The 20,052-nt window shown below is 50.0% G+C and overlaps 1 long non-coding RNA gene across 5 annotated transcripts in view; it reads right to left on the minus strand.

Annotated features, from left to right (window-relative positions):
- Nucleotides 1-494: 494 nt before the first annotated feature.
- The window catches only part of LOC147659546 (uncharacterized), a 255,935-nt gene continuing 236,377 nt past the window's right edge, over nt 495-20,052 (minus strand). For all 5 annotated transcript variants that reach the window (XR_015307216.1, XR_015307212.1, XR_015307213.1 and 2 more), the window contains exon 3: nt 495-1,325. This is a non-coding gene — a long non-coding RNA (uncharacterized LOC147659546). The remainder of the gene's footprint in view (nt 1,326-20,052) is intronic.

Below are 20,052 nucleotides of genomic sequence, written 5' to 3' on the forward strand. Positions count from 1 at the left end.
TTTGTTACTTGTAAATAAAATACCTATTGTGTTTTCACAGGTCCAGCTGTGAGTACTGCCTTGTGTCGTGGGTACCTCCTACTGGAGTAAGTCTGCGCTGCTCAACCACGTTACTCTTATGTAGTCAGGAGCCCAAGGGCAGCACCTAGCCATCCAACCGGAGCGTCTTGGTACCCGAGATTGATCCAGCGCGGCTCTCTAACAAACTTTACTACTCATTTCACCTAACTCGGATATAACCACTATTCACTCATCGGTGGGGCCCATAGCACCGTGAGTCACTCACACATACACATTACATCTGAATCAGTGACAAAGAAGTGGAGCTGCTGGTTAGCGGGGTACCTAGGTTTATACTTTATACATTATATACCTTTATAGACTCTTTTAAACATGTGCTAACCTATTACCTGGAAAACTCTACACCAAGGCACTTCAAAATCTGGTCAATAGATCATCTTGTAGAAGTTAGTTGGAGACTAAGACCAGCTTAATCATAGTAATCCACATAAAAAGTTAACTTTATTCTGTCATGACATTTAATTTAAATAAAATCACAACTCAAGTTTTACATTTTAAAATCAGCTTGATCTATTCATTTAGGAAAAGGGAATTAGTTTATTCAGACAAGAAATAATTTAGCCATTTATTTAGTACATGTTAAAAAGAAATGGAATGGAAATGATATGACCTAACTCTGCCATAAAGAAATAACAGTTGCACGAGTCTCAAACTGCCTCTATTCTCCTTCAAGCTTCAAAATAAAATCTGCATTCACTCATCTCCATTGCTCCAAAGTTAAAGTCCAACAATATTTCAAAGTCTCTAGCACCATAAAATAGTTCAGACCGACAGCATGTTGTGGTGCAAAGTAAAATTCAGGAGCAAGCTTTTATACCCTTTTGGAACAAGCTCTTTTATACCCTTTTTCTCTAGCTATATAACTAAAGTTTAAACTTTTAGGGTCCACAACTTATTCTGATTGGTCCATCAATGGGGTGACAAAGATCCCCTCATCCATCCTTGGTAGAACCAGTTTTTCAAAATATGCGCAGTCATTTTGTCCGTTCCCATGTATGTCATCTCCGTTTCTTTTTTACACTTTGTCCTTCAGTTCATTCCTTACATCGCTTTTCCGTTCCCAGGTTCTCAGATGCAAAACAACTCTTGGCATCCTCTTGCACTCCTGGGTCAAGCTGACCGTGACATCACCCGCTGGACGTACCAGGCTCCCCGATGACTTAGCCATTCACTATTGCGCAGGCGTAAAGACTCTCAGTCAGCAGCCATTTATTACCGCTAGGCCACACAATCCTCAATGAGAACTAGTGCGAAAACAAACACAGAGTGTTAAAATATAGAAATACAGTTTTTTCTTTTAACCAGCCACCAATCTAAACTCACCCATTAGTAAGTTACCCAGCAGAAGCAGGCATGGAGCTTTATATACTTACCTAATGTACTTATTTTCTTTTTGCCACGATAAGACTCGCTTATAAAGCAAAACAAACATGCGGTTTTCATACTTTAGCTCTATATTAATATGACTCGTTCACAATTATTAACTAATTAATTTTCGCAAATAGCAGTTCGTACCCACATGTAATTTTATGTCTAAGTGTAACTTTGGTGGTTAGTTATTCAAGCTTCACAAGATTAAAATGGTTATGGTTATAAGAGTATGACTTCACAAGGGGTACACAACATCAATTTATCTGCCTCTGCTCCATCATGACCACATGACACCAGAGTTGAATGACATCATCCCCCATACAATACTGCCGCCCAGCCATTGGTTACCTCAAGCCTCAGGGGAAAGGCCTCACCTGAGGGTCCAGATTAACCCTTGCTCTTCCAGTGCAGCCGGGACAGTCACTCCTGCACTTCACTGACTGATGTTAGTTCCACAAAATGCTTTGGTTTCTAGGGAGCTGTTCCATGTCCCCTGGCTGCGAGCAGAGGACAGGATGTACTCTGGCTGTGCAAGGCCCATTGCTTAATTTGTAAACCAGTAAGTGCCTGGGCCCTCGTCAGGAGGACACTGCAGCTTGCACCACACATTGCCCCTGCCTGCACCGCCGATGACAGCACCAACACAACTACTGACATCGCACTTCTACTAGTGTGACAATTCAGACTGTTGAAGACACACAAAGGTATAATAAGGGCGTGTGCGACAGCTATTAGTCGTTTTTAATCTATATTGAATTAACAAACAAATGCTGGTATGCTCATCTCTAAATTAGACAAACAGCGCCACCCAGTGGCAGTCTGACATAAGTTCTGGTGTTGACAATTCAGTGCAGAGCACCGGAAACCACTGCCTCAAATTAAGCACTGGCCGACCACTTTACCACTTTTCTTTTTAGCATTTTGGGGTGTAGCGCCTTCGGGACTCAGATGTCCAGTCCCTGAGCAGAGCCCACCAATCTACCCTGATAAGCTTCTGTTTGGGGTGAGGGCTGCATACAAACTCCAGCCGCTGTGCACTGCCCTCTTCGTTGCTGGGAGCTCCGGTCACCTCCATGCACTGCAGTCTCACAGGAAGCAGTGGAAGGGTCTCCTTTTACCATCAATCCTTCTGAACATCCTTACTATGTGTAAATCTTACTATAGGTACATCTCTGCACATACCACATGGGGTACAGAAGCAGGATATAGCCAGGGCCACTGGGATTATGCAGCAGGGGAGGGCCAAAGTAAGCAGTAGCATTGAGTAAATTAAGCGGCAACAAATGGCAAATTATGCAGCACTTTGTGACAGTATTACTTCATTATTTTGTCATTTTTACACTGTCTGGGCGTTGGTTGCACCTCATGAGCACCAGTGTAACACTTAAATATAGCAGTAAGCAACTAAAAAGGTGACCAGACAACCTATGCAAATGGCCTTCCACTGCGCAGTAACAAGTGTTGCTGTGTTTTAGTAACATTTGAACTATTTGAGTTAGAAACTTTGTTAAATCTGCAGATTATGCAGCAAATGATAGATTATGTGGAAAATGAGACAAATCTATAAGGATGCGCAAAAAGGCAGCGACCACACAATCGAATAATGCCAGTGACCCTGGGTATAGCACGGGGGCAGGATATTGATTTTTAGAGTATGTGCCCATTCATAGGCCCCGCCCACTGCTTGCTGGCACTGAGGCCACACCCCCTGAGGCCTAGACCGCACCCCTCCCACCCCCTTCTCAGAGTCTGGCCCGGGTCAGGGAAGCCTGTGGTACAGCCTTTAGACGGCTGTTTACTGAGGCCCTTCCTTCCCAGCTGAACCCAGCACAATGGGGCCCCTTCCAGCCTCATCCCCAGGCGGGCCGGCTAACAATGCGGGGCCCCGAGGAAGGAGATCAAAACATGAAGGAGGCGCCAGAAAAGGCACCGAGTGCGAAGAGAACAAAGGGATGGACACAAGAAAGTCTGCATGAACAATTAAAACTAAGCTAAACAACCACCCAAAGGAACAGCTCTCCCGTCAGCCTTGAAGGGCCCAATCTCCATTTACCATCATTTTTAAAGGGCAGCCTGTTTCTTGGCGCGCACGCTCCGCCAGTCCGACATTTCGAGAGAACTGTGAGAGGCGCCTCGAAGTCCGAGCTGGCTCCTTGGTGAGCGCTTTGGGCCGACACCCCTGTGGCAGGCAGGTTGCAGACAGGCACATGGGGAGGCAGTGAGCAAGGCTGCCGACACCGAGCACGACTATCGAAAACGTGCCCATAAGGAGCGCATGCAGCCTGCTCAAACAAATAACACTTAAACATTGGCAAAGCCAATAGCGCCACCTTTTTAAAAGTGCTAGCTGACTTTCTGGCGTTGCCAGTGTATGCTGTTGATGGAGCAGTTTAATGAACAATATTTTGTTCAGGCTTGTGAAGCCAGACTTCCATAATGTTTAATAAAACTAATATGTTTGCTGCATGTTATTAAATCAACCTAGAATAAACTGTGCAACATGAACACTTGGGATTCACATTATGCTTATTTGTGCAAAATGCAAAAGAAATACAATAATTATTGTCTATTGTCTTTGTCATACACTAACTGCTGCTCTCAAAAATAATAGCATGTGTTTTTAAATGTGCTTTTGTTTTCCCTTTTCTGTGACAAATGTATATGCTGCTTAAATGTGCTTTTGCTAGGTAACATAATTAATGGGTTAACATTTAGCAAAGGGGGTGGGTAACAGAACAAATGTCAATTCCTTAATTTATGTTTTATGTTTGATTAAATAATAGTTTTCCAAATGAAGCTTGGAGTTGGCTGCAAAAAAATAATGCATTTAAAAAGTGACGCAAGAAGAAGTGGCGCAGAAAATTGACGCTTTCTGAAAAAGGGACCGGCTGAACTAAAGTCACAATAGAAAACTTATTTTGAAAAGATGAGAAGCATATAAACTTTTATTGTGAAAAGGTTTGCAAAGAACTGCCAAAGGCGACTGTGGAGAGGTTTGCTATTGTGCCACAGGAAGTTCGGAACGGACAGGCTCAAGGTTGGGAGGAAGAGCCGTGACATTTTTGTATTAAATGAACATCTTTGCTACAAAATGTAGCAGCCTAAGGAAGTGTCGCCAGGACTCCGTGCATTAACAATGGGTTAGTGAAAAAGCCCGGACATGAGCTAGGAGATGTCACAATTTAATGTGGCATTAGGTGGTTCAGCCAATGGAGAGCCAGAATTCAGCTGTTGGAATGTGAAAATAGTTAGTTTAGCTTTAGTTTTAGGGTATAAGAATTAGCTCAAAGAACAGACTTTGGTCCTACGCTTTTGATTCCAGAGGGACGTGTTCTGCTGATGGACGAACACACGTAAGGAAAGGAGATTTTTACAAAACTTTATTTTCAGGCAATGAGGGTAGAGACAGGGAAATAGTTAGGGTTTGGAAATGCTTATTTTCACTTATTTCTGCTAATGAATAATATTTCTTGAATTTAGCTCTTTATAAATGCTGAATAAACTTTTCTTTATGACATTTTTTATGCTTGTTTAATAAAGTTCCAAAACCTAAGTTTTCATAAATATGTTTAAATAAACTTACTAAATGACAAGCTGGTCTTGTTTATTGTGGATAGTTTAAAACAACATATATAGATCTAATTGCCTCATGATTCAGTCGCTCTGTTGTTGATATGGGCCTAGTACTATATATGGTAAGTTTAGTGGTAGTAAATAGAGTCATTTATGCAAAATTTTGGTAAGGGCGCTGGATCACTGTAGATGCTGACAAGCTATTAAACAATGCAATTCAAAAGGTCTTAAATTTGCAAGAGTTTGATCTACTGGCATTGTAAATGACACTGCCTTTTATTTGTGTTTTGAAATCCTGCATGTGGTGCGTAAACACGCACTCTGTACTTATGGCAGTTGCTTACGAGAAGCAAGGCTGGCAGTAACTGCACCTCTTGCTGCCAGCCTTGCTTCTCGTAAGCAAGGACTATAAGTACAAAGTGTGTGCTTATGCACCGCATGCAGGTTTTCAAAACACATAAATAAAAGGCTTTATTAGTTACAATGTAAATAGCTCAAACTCTTGCAAATGTGAGACCTATTGCATTGCAAATGCTTGTTTTGCTTTGATGTGACGTTGACCTATTTTTGGGTAAGCTGTTTGATGTGTAATATGAAGGTTCATCTTCTCGATTAATGTTCTTGCGTTTTCTACCTTTTGCTGCGCAAACTGTTTCTAAGTGAAAATGGTGGGTTTCTCGGTTGAAGAAATCAAACTGCTCCCTGACATCACAACTAAACGCTCAGCAATACAAGCCAACTGTTATCGCTGTGATCAGATTTGAGTATTTCTCAATATGCAAACATTAAACCCCTGATAAGAGTACACTTTGATTTTTTTCCAGACCGCATGTGTAACAGACAGACCTGCTTTCTTGAAATATAGTTTTGTTTGTACCCAAGTCCTTTTTACTAATGAATGTTCTGTAAACTAAGAAATAAATGTAAAAAAAACTATCTGGCTGATGTACTTGCATGACATTGGTGTGAGCTCTTGGACTTGACTTGTTGGCTGTGCAATACTGGAAAATGGAGCTGTGCACAGAAGATTAGAAATGATGGGTTAAGGGAGAGTTCAGTCCATTCAAGGTCAGTGGTGAGGGGGACATGGTATTTCTTGTAATTCCCATCTAAGATTTGTGGTTGATCATGGGGTAGTCAGGGAAAGACCAGCCTGGTCTGAATGAATGCACTGATCATATTTAAAGCGTGGGGTGGAAGGGGAGCTTTCGAGGAACAAGCCTGCAAGCAGGTTTTATTAAAATGGGTGATCGGTTTCAAGACGTGTGGGGGGGGGCAAGATTTGGTGCAGTGTTATAATAAATGGCCCAAGTTGAAAGCTAAGACGACATAATTGTGCCCGCATGTGAGTCTCGCACAGAGGTTTACCATTTTGGGGATCTTTATTGAAATGAATGAACAAAAGTTTGTTTATTGGATGTGGTCGTAGTTCCCACCTACATTGCATCAGCTGTTAACAGTGACTGGTTAGCTGTAAACAGTGGTGACCAGCCAGCCATCTAGGAGTGCGTAAATTGGATACCATCAGTTACCAGAAATTAACTAAATGACAGGACATTCACAGGCCGAGCTGTGGGCTGAATGACAGCGGAGTGATAACCGGCGTCTTCATTAGGCATGAGTCCAGACAGATGGGGAGGCGCGGCTGCTGCGGTCCCTCTCTCGCGTCTTCATTAGGCATGAGTCCAGAGAGATGGGGAGGCGCGGCTGCTGCGGTCCCTCTCTGGCGTCTTCATTAGGCATGAGTCCAGAGAGATGGGAAGGCGCGGCTGCTGCGGTCACTCTCTGGCGTCTTCATTAGGCATGAGTCCAGAGAGATGGGGAGGCGCAGCTGCTGCGGTCACACTCTGGCGTCTTCATTAGGCATGAGTCCAGACAGATGGGGAGGCACGGCTGCTGCCGTCACTCTCTGGCGTCTTCATTAGGCATGAGTCCAGACAGATGGGGGAGGCGCGGCTGCTGCCGTCACTCTCTGGCGTCTTCATTAGGCATGAGTCCAGACAGATGGGGAGGCACGGCTGCTGCCGTCACTCTCTGGCGTCTTCATTAGGCATGAGTCCAGACAGATGGGGAGGCACGGCTGCTGCCGTCACTCTCTGGCGTCTTCATTAGGCATGAGTCCAGACAGATGGGGAGGCGCGGCTGCTGCGGTCACTCTCTGGCGTCTTCATTAGGCATGAGTCCAGAGACAGATGGGGAGGCGCGGCTGCTGCGGTCACTCTCTGGCGTCTTCATTAGGCATGAGTCCAGAGAGATGGGAAGGCGCGGCAGCTGCGGTCACTCTCTGGCGTCTTCATTAGGCATGAGTCCAGAGAGATGGGGAGACGCGGCTGCTGCGGTCACTCTCTGGCGTCTTCATTAGGCATGAGTCCAGAGAGATGGGGAGGAGCAGCTGCTGCCGTCCCTCTCTGGCGTCTTCATTAGGCATGAGTCCAGAGAGATGGGGAGGCGCAGCTGCTGCGGTCACTCTCTGGCGTCTTCATTAGGCATGAGTCCAGACAGATGGGGAGGCGTGGCTGCAGTTACTCTCTGGCGTCTTCATTAGGCATGAGTCCAGAGAGATGGGGAGGCGCGGCTGCTGCGGTCACTCTCTGGCGTCTTCATTAGGCATGAGTCCAAAGACAGATGGGGAGGCACGGCGGTGCCGTCACTCTCTGGCGTCTTCATTAGGCATGAGTCCAGAGACAGATGGGGAGGCGCGGCTGCTGCGGTCACTCTCTGGCGTCTTCATTAGGCATGAGTCCAGAGAGATGGGGAGGCGCGGCTGCTGCGGTCACTCTCTGGCGTCTTCATTAGGCATGAGTCCAAAGACAGATGGGGAGGCGCGGCTGCTGCAGTCACTCTCTGGCGTCTTCATTAGGCATGAGTCCAGAGAGATGGGGAGGCGCGGCTGCTGCGGTCACTCTCTGGCGTCTTCATTAGGCATGAGTCCAGAGAGATGGGGAGGCGCGGCGGCTGCGGTCCCTCTCTGGCGTCTTCATTAGGCATGAGTCCAGAGAGATGGGGAGGCGCGGCTGCTGCCGTCCCTCTCTGGCATCTTCATTAGGCATGAGTCCAGAGAGATGGGGAGGCGCGGCTGCTGCGGTCCCTCTCTGGCGTCTTCATTAGGCATGAGTCCAGAGAGATGGGGAGGCGCGGCTGCTGCGGTCACTCTCTGGCGTCTTCATTAGGCATGAGTCCAGAGAGATGGGGAGGCGCGGCTGCTGCCGTCACTCTCTGGCGTCTTCATTAGGCATGAGTCCAGAGAGATGGGGAGGCGCGGCTGCTGCGGTCCCTCTCTGGCGTCTTCATTAGGCATGAGACCAGAGACAGATGGGGGAGGCGCGGCTGCTGCCGTCACTCTCTGGCGTCTTCATTAGGCATGAGTCCAGAGAGATGGGGAGGCGCGGCTGCTGTGGTCACTCTCTGGCGTCTTCATTAGGCATGAGTCCAAAGAGATGGGGAGGCGCGGCTGCTGCGGTCACTCTCTGGCGTCTTCATTAGGCATATGTCCAGAGAGATGGGGAGGCGCGGCTGCGGTCACTCTCTGGCATCTTCATTAGGCATGAGTCCAGACAGATGGGGAGGCGCGGCTGCTGCCGTCACTCTCTGGCGTCTTCATTAGGCATGAGTCCAGAGAGATGGGGAGGCGCGGCTGCGGTCACTCTCTGGCGTCTTCATTAGGCATGAGTCCAGAGAGATGGGGAGGCGCGGCTGCTGCCGTCACTCTCTGGCGTCTTCATTAGGCATGAGTCCAGAGACAGATGGCGAGGCGCGGCTGCTGCGGTCCCTCTCTGGCGTCTTCATTAGGCATGAGTCCAGAGACAGATGGGGAGGCGCGGCTGCTGCGGTCACTCTCTGGCGTCTTCATTAGGCATGAGTCCAGAGAGATGGGGAGGCGCAGCTGCTGCGGTCACTCTCTGGCGTCTTCATTAGGCATGAGTCCAGAGACAGATGGGGAGGCGCGGCTGCTGCCGTCCCTCTCTGGCGTCTTCATTAGGCATGAGTCCAGAGAGATGGGGAGGCGCGGCTGCTGCGGTCACTCTCTGGCGTCTTCATTAGGCATGAGTCCAGAGACAGATGGGGAGGCGCGGCGGCTGCGGTCACTCTCTCGCGGTTTATTAAAGAGCCACGCGTGATGACCCAGCTGCGGGCCCTTCTCAAGCTCAGCGACAGAGTTTGAAGGCAGCAGCTGCAAATTAGAAACTTCTATTTTTTATTTACATGTGTCTGGGGATGCATGTAAATTATTTTCCTGCGAGTTGAGCCGAGCTGGGGCTCACGGACAGCTGAGTGAAAACAGGCACCTTGATTAGGCATGAGTCCTAAGACCGACGGAGAGGCACAGTTGCAGGGTAGCTTTATCTTGTGGTTGTTTAAAGAGAGCCACACCCGACGAATCGACTGGGGCTGTTAAACCACAGACCACGAAGTGCACCAGAGCCCGGCAGGAGGAGGTGTTGGAGTGTGACCAAGCAACTTCCTGATCAGCAGAGTGAAACCATGACAGAAAAACTAACATTTGGAAGACTAGACATCAACAAGCCCAATCCCCTTTAGAAGAAATCCAAAAACAAAACTAATATCCTACCAAAAAGAAGCCCAACTGACGGTGGACATGAAAAGTGCAAAAAGGCCAAACAAATACAATCTACGGAGCGGGAGGTACTGAGGGATGCAGCACTAACAACTGCGGCATTAAGAGAAGGTGGGAGGAATGCTATATTTACATGTAAGCAGCTATGCCTCTGAAGCTGAAAACAGGCAAACAGTAACAGACCAGGAAAACCAAGAAAAAAAATACACAAAACACCATAGCAGAATGAGACAGTACTTAGTTCCTGCTGCGTGGGAGGAACAGAAAGGAAAAAAGAGGGACAACGAGGCAAAGGGTGATCACTAGGAAGCAAGGATTTTTAATGGACACAAACAAATCAAAAGAAGGGGATGGCTTTAGGCCCACAAGAGAAATTACAACAGGTTCCGAAATGGGTCAAAGCCTCTTCCACCCTCTGGACAGAAACAGCATCTACAAATCCCTTCCGTGTACCATGCAGTGTACAAGGTTGAATGCTGTGCTGTGTGGGTGCAGAGCTGGCAGTGCACAAGGATGAATGCTGTGCAGTGTGGATGCAGAGCTGGCAGTGTACAAGGTTGAATGCTGTGTGAGTGCAGAACTGGCAGTGTACAAGGTTGAATGCTATGCTGTGTGGGTGCAGAGCTGGCAGTGCACAAGGATGAATGCTGTGCTGTGTGGGTGCAGAACTGGCAGTGTACAAGGTTGAATGCTGTGCTGTGTGGGTGCAGAGCTGGCAGTGTACAAGGTTGAATGCTGTGCTGTGTGGGTGCAGAGCTGGCAGTGTACAAGGATGAATGCTGTGCTGTGTGGGTGCAGAGCTGGCAGTGCACAAGGATGAATGCTGTGCAGTGTGGATGCAGAGCTGGCAGTGTACAAGGTTGAATGCTGTGCTGTGTGGGTGCAGAACTGGCAGTGTACAAGGTTGAATGCTGTGCTGTGAGGGTGCAGAGCTGGCAGTGTACAAGGATGAATGCTGTGCTGTGTGGGTGCAGAGCTGGCAGTGCACAAGGATGAATTTTGTGCTGTGGGTGCAGAGCTGGCAGTGCACGAGGCTGAATGCTGTGCCAGAGCTTGCAGTGTACAAGGTTGAATGCTGTGCTGTGTGGGTGCAGAGCTGGCAGTGCACAAGGATGAATGCTGTGCAGTGTGGGTGCAGAACTGGCAGTGTACAAGGTTGAATGCTGTGCTGTGTGGGTGCAGAACTGGCAGTGCACAAGGATGAATGCTGTGCAGTGTGGGTGCAGAACTGGCAGTGTACAAGGTTGAATGCTGTGCTGTGTGGGTGCAGAACTGGCAGTGTACAAGGTTGAATGCTATGCTGTGTGGGTGCAGAGCTGACAGTGCACAAGGTTGAATGCTGTGCTGTGTGGGTGCAGAACTGGAAGTGTACAAGGTTGAATGCTGTGCTGTACGGGTGCAGAACTGGCAGTGTACAAGGTTGAATGCTGTGCTGTGTGGGTGCAGAACTGGCAGTGCACAAGGTTGAATGCTGTGCTGTGTGGGTGCAGAGCTGGCAGTGCACAAGGTTGAATGCTGTGCTGTGTGGGTGCAGAGCTGACAGTGCACAAGGTTGGATGCTGTGCTGTGTGGGTGCAGAACTGGCAGTGTACAAGGTTATATGCTGTGCTGTGTGGGTGCAGAGCTGGCAGTGCACAAGGATGAATGCTGTGCTGTGTGGGTACAGAACTGGCAGTGTACAAGGTTGAATGCTGTGCTGTGTGGGTGCAGAGCTGACAGTGCACAAGGTTGAATGCTGTGCGGTGTGGGTGCAGAGCTGGCAGTGTACAAGGATAAATGCTGTGCTGTGTGGGTGCAGAACTGGCAGTGTACAAGGTTGAATGCTGTGCTGTGTGGGTGCAGAGCTGGCAGTGCACAAGGTTGAATGCTGTGCTGTGTGGGTGCAGAGCTGGCAGTGTACAAGGATGAATGATGTGCTGGGAGCATGCAGAGCTGGCAGTGTACAAGGTTGAATGCTGTGCTGTGTGGGTGCAGAGCTGGTGGTGTACAAGGATGAATGCTGTGCTGTGTGGGTGCAGAGCTGACAGTGCACAAGGTTGAATGCTGTGCTGTGTGGGTGCAGAACTGGCAGTGTACAAGGTTGAATGCTGTGCTGTGTGGGTGCAGAGCTGACAGTGCACAAGGTTGAATGCTGTGCTGTGTGGGTGCAGAGCTGACAGTGCACAAGGTTGAATGCTGTGCTGTGTGGGTGCAGAGCTGGCAGTGCACAAGGTTGAATGCTGTGCTGTGTGGGTGCAGAGCTGGCAGTGTACAAGGATGAATGCTGTGCTGGGTGCATGTAGAGCTGGCAGTGTGCAAGGTTGAATGCTGTGCTGTGTGGGTGCAGAGCTGGCAGTGTACATGGATGAATGCTGTGCTGTGTGGGTGCAGAGCTGACAGTGCACAAGGTTGAATGCTGTGCTGTGTGGGTGCAGAACTGGCAGTGTACAAGGTTGAATGCTGTGCTGTGTGCATACAGAGCTGGCAGTGTACAAGGATGAATGCTGTGCTGTGTGGGTGCAGAACTGGCAGTGTACAAGGTTGAATGCTGTGCTGTGTGGGTGCAGAGGTCACAGTGCACAAGGTTGAATGCTGTGTGAGTGCAGAACTGGCAGTGTACAAGGTTGAATGCTATGCTGTGTGGGTGCAGAGCTGACAGTGCACAAGGTTGAATGCTGTGCTGTCTGGGTGCAGAACTGGCAGTGCACAAGGATGAATTCTGTGCTGTGTGGGTGCAGACCTGGCAGTGCACAAGGATGAATTTTGTGCTGTGGGTGCAGAGCTGGCAGTGCACAAGGATGAATGCTGTGCTGTGTGGGTGCAGAGCTGACAGTGCACACGGTTGAATGCTGTGCTGTGTGGGTGCAGAGCTGACAGTGCACAAGGTTGAATGCTGTGCTGTGTGGGTGCAGAACTGGCAGTGCACAAGGATGAATGCTGTGCTGTGTGGGTGCAGAGCTGGCAGTGCACAAGGATGAATTTTGTGCTGTGGGTGCAGAGCTGGCAGTGCACGAGGCTGAATGCTGTGCCAGAGCTTGCAGTGTACAAGGTTGAATGCTGTGCTGTGTGCATACAGAGCTGGCAGTGTACAAGGATGAATGCTGTGCTGTGTGGGTGCAGAACTGGAAGGGTACAAGGTTGAATGCTGTGCTGTGTGCATGCAGAGCTTGCAGTGTACACGGTTGAATGCTGTGCTGTGTGGGTGCAGAGCGGACAGTGCACAAGAATGAATGCTGTGCTGTGTGGGTGCAGAGCTGACGGTGCACAAGGATGAATGCTGTGCTGTGTGGGTGCAGAGCTGACGGTGCACAAGGATGAATGCTGTGCCAGAGCTTGCCGTGTACAAGGATGAATGCGGTGCTCGGTGGGTGCAGACCTGACGGTGCACAAGGATGAATGCTGTGATGTTTCAGTGCAGAGCTGCCAGCTCTTCACCCACACAGCACAGCATTGACCCTTGTGCACTGCCAGCTCTGAACCAGTCTAAAAGACCCTTATTGATGGTGGTTGTAAAGTCAACCTTATAGACCAGCTATCCTAGTGGTAGCATGGACCAGCAGTATTAGGCTAAACTCCAAAGAGCATGTGAAGCGGTTTGTTTTACCAATTATAATCCCTTGAATACCAAATGAAAGGACACCACACAAGGTATATATCAAATATATATGTATTTATTTCTAACACAACCCCTCTGAACTCGTTATGAGGTCAGATCGAAGTACATCACAAGTTACTTAAATCGCATACGATAAGTTGCACAAATACAGTTTTGCCCTAGGGGCCTCACAAACCATATACTTAAATAGTGGTATAAGAGCCACTACAGAAAGAGTGAATAGGACTAGGGAATCGCTGGCGCTACACTAAACGACCAAAGGTTAGGAAGTAGGAGACCCACAGGAGACGTGTCCCGTGTCTAAACACAGTCGCGAGTTACCAATGACTTCTAATGGGAACGTAAAAGTTATAAAGTTATAGATTTAGGGCACTTCCGGATGGACTACGACAAAACCACTTTAGACTAGGACACTTGGATAGTCAATACCCACCGGTGCACCAGAGTACTAGAGTTACCTCACCCAGGGAAGCCGGGTGCGTAGGTGGCTTTTGGTGTCAGGATTCATCGATGTTTTCTATGGAGATCTGCGAAATGCTGCAGGCGACCAGAAGAAAAGTGTCTGGGTGGATCGAGGAACTGAAGAACCTGAAAGCAGAGGGGACAGTCTGGGTCACTAGCCAGTGACCAGGAAGGAACCAGGAAGGAACCAGGCAATGTAGAGGAGATTTCAGGTGAAGAGGTGAAGCTTGTCTCTGCAGCCACGAGGACCAGGAGGCATCGACGACAACCACGAGCTGGATTCAAGCTGTCCCACGAAGGATCTAGTGGACTGCGGTGTCGGTATCCGATTGGACCCAACAAGCCATGGCAAACACAATCCACGCAGGAAGTGGAGATTGGCTTTGAGTCAGACTAGCAAGGTCTTGGGAGCTTCTCCTTTGCATGGAAGCTGGAGCAAGCCTGGAGCAACCAGGCCAGTCATGTAAATTCAAAAAGAAGTCTTCAGAGGGCTAACTAGCCAGCAAGCTAGCAACCAGGAAGATGCATCGAGCTGAAATGCAGAAGCAGGCCCCACGCAGCACTCGTGGAGTGTGGAGGGCTGAGCTTCGGTGCAAATGGAGCTCGGGCTTGGAGCTTCTCATACCCCAATGCACAACTGTGAGGGTACCTCGGGAGTGGAGCAGTTAGCAAAATGCAGGTAGTCCGGGGTGTCCAGTCCCACGTCTCGTGTCCGCCACGGGTCTCAGCTTTGCTGTGGGTCGGATTCAGAGAAGTCTGGAAGTCCAGTTCCTAATTCGCAGAGTCTTTGGATTCCGGCAGGAGCAACGACAAAGCAAACCGGCAAGTTATTGGTGGTGCCTGTTTGCACAGGGTGGTCACTCCTTGACCAGAAGGGAGTTGTCTTCAGTCTTTTAGTCAGTGTAGAACGTCGAAGGTCCAAGAGTTTCGTATCAGAGTTTCATTCTAGGATAATCTAAAGTCTGTAGAGACAGCTCCTATATTTATACTGATTTTAGTGACTGGATTACCTGCTAGGTCCCTCCTATGGGTGGACCTGGGAAGGGGGTGGTTACACCCCTTTCCCTTTGTCCAGTTTCACGCCAGAGCGGGCTGGGGTGCCCCAGCAACTGGTTTGAACCGGGCTATGCATGGAGCACCTTGTGAGCCCCAGGCAGGGTCTGGAAAAGCATCTTTCCATTCAGCCCACCCTGCCCCAATACACTACAGGCTGTTTGGGGAGGTTCTGGCACCTCCCTAGACAAGAAACCTATTGTCCAGGCCTCCCTTGCTGGAGTTTCCCCCAGCAGGTCACTTGTGTGTGGCAGCAGCATCCATTTCGTGATGCTGGGGCTCTGTTTAACTTTAACCGGGTAAAGCAGTAACTACATGTCTTCCTCTAGAAGGGTGGAATGCTACCCCCGCCGCCAGGACTGGCGGGGGTAGTATTCCAAAGTGTTTGACACCTTACACAACATGTTTTGATAAAGCCAAACCAAAGTTAGCATTAACCGTGAGGATTATAATGCACTTAAGAGTATATGGTATGGCTATATCATAGAACAGCTATATGGAGATGGTTCCGAAAGCTACAGAGGAGCTCAGCTCATGCTAGGGCACCCTCTCACATAAAACCAAGCACTCTGCCTCCAGGATTGTCAAGGCCTGCCATAGGAGTGACTTATAGGTTACAATGTGTCTATATATAAGGTATATATAGATATACTATATCTAAGTAAGGGGTGATTACACAGCCTTACATAAGCTGAGTGACCAGCCTGTGGTGTCAGTTTAGATGGCCAGCCAGGGGTGGCATAATTTACTTATTTATTTTATTTTGAGAGTTTTATATAGCGCGAACAAGATCTTTGCAGATAACAGAGCGCTTTACAAAGGCAGGTGGAGGGTAGGGGAACAAGGGGGCATAGTAGGGAGGTAGATCAACAAGATCATGTACATAGCACCAATATAGTATATAACATAGTACCCATATAACGTATAGTACAGGTATGAGGTAGCAGGCATAATTGGAGCGTAGGCCATCCACATGCTGCAGCCCCTGGTAGGCCTTGGATGCACCTATGCCCTGGGTACCTATGGTACACTATACAGGGGCTCACAAAGGTGACCCAATACCCAATCTGGTATGTACCTAAAATACATGGTATCAATTTAGAGAGAGAACAGCTGGGCTGTGGGTCTGATTAGCAGGCCCGCAGCCACACTAAAGTCGAAAAACCAGAAAATCACAGCAAGTGGGGTGACCATAGGAAGCAAACCCTACTCCCCTACACAGCCATTCATGCATTCATCCTTCCAAGAACCATCCTGGCTCTTTCCACCCACCCATGTATCCTTTCTCTTCCATCCATACTTCTTTAACCCCTACCGCGCTACCGCGTTTTCCCACTGTGCGCTGAAAAAAATAAAATGGCTTGTTTATGACACAGCCAGCTCGTCATCCGCGTAGCGCAGGTAACGCCCATGATGAGCTGGCTTTGTCATCAGCGCCGAAGGGGTTAAAGCCTTTCATGCATTCATCCTTTCAGTGCTTAACAGTCCAGCCTTCCATCGCTGCACCTTTACATCCATCCAACATTGCAGCCTTTTCTTCCCTGCTCCTTAACCCTTTCTTTTCACCTTTCCTTCCATCCATACTTCTGGCCTTCCTTTCGCTGTTTCCACCTGCCTCTGGTGCTTTCCAACTCTCTCCTCCTCTTCACATCCCGCCTCCCAAAGAGGATTCTTTTTCCAAACGATGCATCATTTCTTCCATCCTGCCCCCCCGTCCGTGCATGATCCTCACTTCTTGATCCCCCCTTGACTGTACCAGGAGCACAGACAGCTCAGACTCTCTGATGCCAGGGGGGGGTGCGGGGGGAGTAGTGAAGGCTCAGGGACCCTGCCCACTGACCCAGCTCTTCAGTCTCCTCCATGCTGACTGAGCTTGTGATCCCCGGCCTCCTTCCTGCAGACCCTGCTTGTGATCCAGACCCCTCGTCATGCTGCCTCTGGACCCCTCGATGCCGGCCCACCCCCTGGGGGCCAGAGTTTACATCCGTAACCTCCTGGAGAAGGCCTGCGGGCGGGCGCTCCACCGCCTGTGGGAGGACCAACTGCCTAGTGAGAAGGAGGCGGCAGAACGGAAGGCCCTGCGGCACTGCGCCGCCAAGCTCCTGGAGGGCATCTGCGGCCCCCCACCCCGGTATTGTCCGCAAACAATCTTGGGAAAGGTAGACCACATATTTTGGGTGCACCATGATTGCTCTGCACAAAACAGTCTACTGCTCCATTTATACAGATACTGAACAGAGTGGGAGCCAGCACACAGCCCTGTGTGACGCCACGCTTTATAGGGCTCTGGATCGTATGGTCCTCCCCCTGGATCCTCCTCGCCTTAGCATATGAGTCAGTGTAAACAAGTCTCAGCATCAGAACCCTATCCTCCCTCGTGAATGCATTGCTTAATATGTATGGCATCTAGACCTCAGGACGCGATAGATACGTATCCCCGGGAATGCCATCTAATCCAGGAGACACTTCTTTTTTCAATTGCTTCAGTGCCTGTGATGTTTCCTCAGTGCTGAATGTTAGGTGCTCTCTTCTCAGTTCACCCAGTATCTCAACCTCAGATGGAGGAGCACTGAGCAGCTCTTTGCAAGTTGAGTGTTAGGAGCCCGTTGACGATTGTTATTGTCTGGTGTTGGGGCAGACTAACTCCCACCATTTGTGCACCCAAGTGCCACCAGCATGATGGCCACCCGTGCCTGGAGGCGCTTAAAAAGACTGGGGCATCCTGCAGCGCGGGAGTGCCCGGGACATGGGTGGGCCCGTCTGCGCCCATCAGAGCCCGGAGGAGGCAGGGCTGGGCTGCCTCTCTTAGCTTTTCTGGCTTGTTGTTACTACAGCTGGGGACTGAGTCTAGGACGCATTCAGGATTCTGGATTTGAATTGGAACCAGGACTAGGATCATCAGAATCAAGGCACAAAGGTAAACTCGGTGGGGGCGGGGGGGCGTGTGCCTGCCGAGGAGCATGTGCAGCCAATGAAGGGGGCCCGTGTTGACTTTCTATGGAAAACAAAGAAGTTACAAATATACAGTTTAAGGACACTTCCGGATGGACTTGGATGAAACCCTTTTAAACTAGGACACTTCTAGAGTCAAGACCCACGGGAGCACCGGAGTACACATGTTACCTCACCCAGGGAAGCCGGGTGCATAGGTGTCTTTTCGTGTCAGGTTTTGTCATCATTTTCAATGGAGACCTGTAAAGAAGTGCTGCAGGCGACCAGAGTAAAAGTGTCCGGGTAGATCCAAGAGTGGATCAAAGATCTGAAGAACCTGAAAGGTGAGGGGACAGTCTGGGTCACTAGCCAGTGACCAGGAAGAAATCAGGTGATGTTGGATGCTTTCGAAGTGAATGTGAGCTTGTTTCTTCAGCCACGTGGTCCAGGAGTCATCGACGAGGACCAGGCGCTGGATTCGAGCTGTCATACAAAGGATCTAGTTGACTGCCCTGTCGGTATCTGGATTGGACCCAACAAGCCTTGGTAACCGCAACCCACGCAGGAAGTCGAAATGAGCTCTGTTGCAGACCAGCAAGGTCTGGGGCGCTTCTTTGTAGGGATGCTGGAGCAAGCCTGGAGCAACCAGGCCAGAAAGTTAAAAGAAAGTCTTTCAGGGGGTCACTAGCCAACGGGCAAGGAACCGGGAAGACGCATCGAGCAGAAATGCACCAGCAGGCTCCACGGTACCCTCGTGGAGTGTGCAGGCCTGTGCTTTGGTACAGATAGTGCTCGGGACTGGGGCTTAAAGTACACATCTCTCATGTCTGCCACGGGTCTCAGCTTTGCGGTGGATGTGGGTCGTGGTCAGAGATGTCTGTAAGTCCAAGTTCTGTGTCACAGCCTCTTCGGGATCCGGCGGGAGCCTCGACATTGCAGACCGGCAAGTTGCTTGGTGATGCCTGTTTGAACAGGGTGGTCAGTCGTTGACCACAAGGGAGATGTCCTTAGTCTTCGAGTCAAAATGGAATGTCGAAGTTCCGGGATTTCAGCTTCAAGATGTCGTCCAGGTGAATCTAAAGTCCTAGGGGCACAGCTCCTATACTTATACTAAGTTTGGGTGCTGGAGGGGGCGCGGAGCTTGCCACAGCCGATGGCGGACGTGTGATCTAGATGCTCCGCGCCATCGCCACAATAACTCACCAACTATCCTGCCAGCACAGGACCTGAAGGGGCACAGAGGTGGGCAAACACGCCCGGAGATCTCCGCTGCCGGGTACGAGAGAAATGGGGGCACTCCGAGCCACAGCGACTCGGGCGGCAGATGATTGAGCGCCGGAGATCTAGGCCGCTCATCCCCAACATGGATTATCCACGCTGGCCGCAGTACGCGCGGCAGACCAGAGCGACGTCAGCCCGGTGGATCGAGGGCCCATACTTAGCGCTGCGCTTCAGAACCCGGAGAGCCTGGTTCTTGGAGCCCCTGCGCATACCCCCTGCACAACGAGAACACGTGGTGCCCCAACTGCGCCACTGGCACTGGAGCGCATACATTTTTTGATACCCTCCTAGCCCGGCAGACTGCGACTCAAGGCCCATAGAGCCGGTATTTGGGACCCTCGGGAGCATATGTGTCGGCGGTGACTTGGGGAGCTCTCAGTTAGGATGCTGCAGCAGCACGGAGATGTGGACGAACAGCGGCACTTGATAACAGGCGGTGAGTGTGGCCTGCCTCGGTGGGTTCTCTGTGGCGGGCTCTGGTGCCGGCCTTGTGGCGCAGCGGTAAGGGAGACCCACCGCGCTGCATCGGCAGCGGGAACAGCCCTAGAAGGATTGCTAGACTGAGTCCATTGGGCCTGAGCCGACCCTGGTAACCTGGTCAAGATAACAACGGCCAAGTGATTGGAGGGCGGACGTACTGAACTCTCGGTGATATATCGCCGAGACACAGCGGGAGTACGCGACAGCAGTTGCCCGGAGACCTGGGTGCAGAATGGGCAAGGGTGACAAAACCCAAACCAAGTTACCCTTCGAGCAGCGCCGCACTAGGGCCCCGGAGGCACAGGTAATGGAGTCTATCCCGCAGGCGAGAGGGGCCGAGGACACGTTTTACGCAGACATTAAAACACTGCTGGTAACGATGGAAAAGGGCCTCCAAGACAGCATAGCATCGCTGGGCTCCAAAATAGATGCCCTCTCCTATCGAATGGAGTGTATGTCGGAAAGAGTTGAAAAACATGCTGAGCGACTAGACATGGCGGAGAGGCGCATAACGGAAGTGGAAGAGGCGCAAACGGAACAAGACAAAGTCCAAAAGCAGCAAGACCGGATACTACAGGTCCTACAAGACAAATCGGAGGACTTAGAGGCCCGCTCTCGCAGATCGAACATACGAATCACGGGAGTGTCG

Source organism: Lissotriton vulgaris, unplaced genomic scaffold (assembly GCF_964263255.1).
Source record: "Lissotriton vulgaris unplaced genomic scaffold, aLisVul1.2 SCAFFOLD_882, whole genome shotgun sequence".
Lineage (NCBI taxonomy): Eukaryota > Metazoa > Chordata > Amphibia > Caudata > Salamandridae > Lissotriton > Lissotriton vulgaris.